The sequence below is a fragment of the Bemisia tabaci genome, chromosome 8 (assembly GCF_918797505.1).
Source record: "Bemisia tabaci chromosome 8, PGI_BMITA_v3".
NCBI classification, from domain to species: Eukaryota; Metazoa; Arthropoda; class Insecta; order Hemiptera; family Aleyrodidae; genus Bemisia; species Bemisia tabaci.
In genome coordinates, this window is record NC_092800.1 from 45,816,834 (window position 1) to 45,819,759 (window position 2,926).

Below are 2,926 nucleotides of genomic sequence, written 5' to 3' on the forward strand. Positions count from 1 at the left end.
CTGTACTTATAGTAAAGTTTTTTCGTTTTCTTGGTGTCTTTTATATTTTTTTTTTCTTCATGACTTCCGCTGAAAAAAAATTTCTGAGGATTATAGGGGGACGTATTCGACCAAAATCAATCTAAATACACCACATGTTGCCCGATTTCCTCTCATGTTTTCTTTTTTAGCAGAGAACAAAGTAAATATCTTGGGTTGAAATGTTGTCCGTACATTTTCCATGTAGGGTCATAAGAAGTTGCGAGGATTTAAATTAGTTGGTCCTCTGCCAGGAAAATAAAACATGAGGAAAAATTAGACAAGATGGAATGTAGGCAGTTCTGGTTGAATCTGCATCTTGAATTATAAACTTCGAAGCGTCATAAATCAAGGTTTCTCATATTTTTGGGCGGGTTTTGTGCCAAGTTGTATGCAGAAACTCTCGGCACTGGTACCTATACCATTTTCGGCCTTAATATGCCTTTTATCGTAAACAGTTGCTTTCACTAGACTTAAAAGTTAATAATATTAAGTTTTCCTATCTGAATGTAACTGTCAAAATGCGGTTAAAAAGGATGGAAATATTGCTGCAGACTGTAAGCCCCGATAGGAACCAAACGATTAAACTACTTTATTTTGACCATTTATCGCAAAATCACGGATTTGTGAGGACTTGACATGACACCAATTTACACTGAGAAACTAACCTCGGCTCATCCAAGGAATCACCTATCTGCATAGGGAAACTAAGGGCAGATACGTTTTTTTCAAAACGAGTCGAAAATAATGGTTCCTTATTGCCAAATTAAGTCCGAATGACTGAGGAAACACGATTTCAGTTCGCTATCACGTCATGATGCATATAATCTCTTTTCAAAAGAATGATTTAGGTGATCTGAAGTGCTTATGGCGATCTGTAACCCTCATGTAAAAGACCGAATTTGACCTTATAACACCTGGCCTCGTATGCAACTATTTCGATGCGTAAGAAAGCTTATTTCATACTTTACTAAATGATGGTAAATGCTATTGATAAAACTGCAGAACAAATAATTTGGCTTAAGAGTGAAATTTGGGAAAAAATGAAGTATTTTAGTTCTAGCAGTGTTTTCTGCCAACTGCTCCGTCTCGGCCAGCTGTAAAAAGTTCACAACCCGGTGAAGTGTTTAAAATGACTTTCAAGTTGAGACCAGACTTAAATGGTTTCGTTAAAACTTAGGACTGCCTAGTGGAGCCACTGTAGCGGAAAGCGTTGTTGCCACCGCTCAGGTGAGAAAAAAACACTAAAAAGTGGCCCGAATACTGTACGTAATAAAGTGGAGAATACATAGTTTTGGGCTCAAGTTCCAGCACCTTTTAACGTACCTTCTTGAGAGCTGTCCTGAGTTGCCTCTATTTTTAGCAGAATATTCCGTAAAAAATTTCTGAAAGCATTTTGTAAAAAGTCGACCGATTTCACTTTGAAAAAATAAGACAGGAGAGGATATTTTGAAAAATCGCAACAGAGATACTTAGCTCCGCAATTTGGCCATATCGCCTATGGTTCTATGTCCGCATTTCCACGACAATATTCCGTAACTTTCTGGCTAAAGTATCACAAGCTCTATGCGACGTTTCAGAATTTTGGCCACCATTTTATTTTTTTACATACATAGAAATTGTCGGTTGAGTCTATTTGAAAGTTTTACTGAATTTTATTGGCAGCACAAAGGAAATTTAGTGAAATTGTCGGAAAGTTTCGTTGAACAATTTTTCTGTAAAAAAATAAAATGGCGGCCGAAAATTTTTAAACGTTGCATGGCGCTTGTGATACTTTGGCCGGAAGGTGACGATTTTATGGACTGCCCTTAAGTGATTTTTGAAATATTTCAGTTTTTCCCAGTTTCAAAGGAGCATCTGCGAAACATTATATTATTTTTAGAGTTATTTTAAAAACGTCCCGGAGCATCATTGTGCTTTTAGGGACGGCAGCGATGCACAATTAGCGCCGCGTGAGAGGTTGTAACTTTTTAGTTCTTAATTACGGGGCTTTGTGCCTCGGTCGGAGGGAGGTGTGGAGTCGGAGATAGGTCACGTAGCGCTCCCGAGACCTCAAAGCCTCGCCAAATCACTACCAAACTCTTAAATGACCCTCTTCACCGCCCTCATTACTCCGTGAATCGGTGCATGATAAAACCACGCATGTGCATTTCATGAGCCATGAGCCCCGCAATAATGCCCACATCATAGGGCGCGGTAGATATAAGACATGCGCGGTTGGTGATTCCCGCGCTGTCGCGAGCCTAAGTGGAAAGGTTAAACAACTCCCTCATTAGCGACGGCGCTATTCAGGAGAGCACGTTGTTTGGGTGGATCGTGGATGGTGGTGAAGGGCTGGGAAAAGATAACAGTTACGGGGTTCTTCTCACCGGGGTGGTTTTTGCACTTGTTCCTGCTTGAATGTTCGTTTCAGGCGACCGATCGAATCATAGTTGCTTTCAAAACGGGGTTTTACATAGAGAGGAACAACCCGCTTAAAATTGGACTACATTTTGCAATTTGGAAGTATAAATTCTAGCCTGGTTTAAAAACGACGTATTTGCCATTAGTTTCCCGATGCACATAAGTGTTTTTCCCAGAGAAGCCAGAATTTATAGTTCCAAATTGCAAAATGCAGTCCAATTATGAGTGACAAAAACTTTTCCAGTTCATAATTCCCGGATGAAAATGTTTGTTGAGTCAACCGGAAGTCTTTCTCCAGTGACAAGATGTCTCTTGGAAATATTCGAAATCGTACTTGCCCGGATGAAGGAACGTAATTTCATTCCAGTGTTGCAAAATTGACTCAAACACATATATTTTTAATTTGTACCCATGCGTAATTTTTTTCCGTGCTTTCTTTCGCAAAGATCAGAAGAAACATTAATAACATTTTCAGTTAGAAATGCCCAAAATTCTAGTCGTAAAA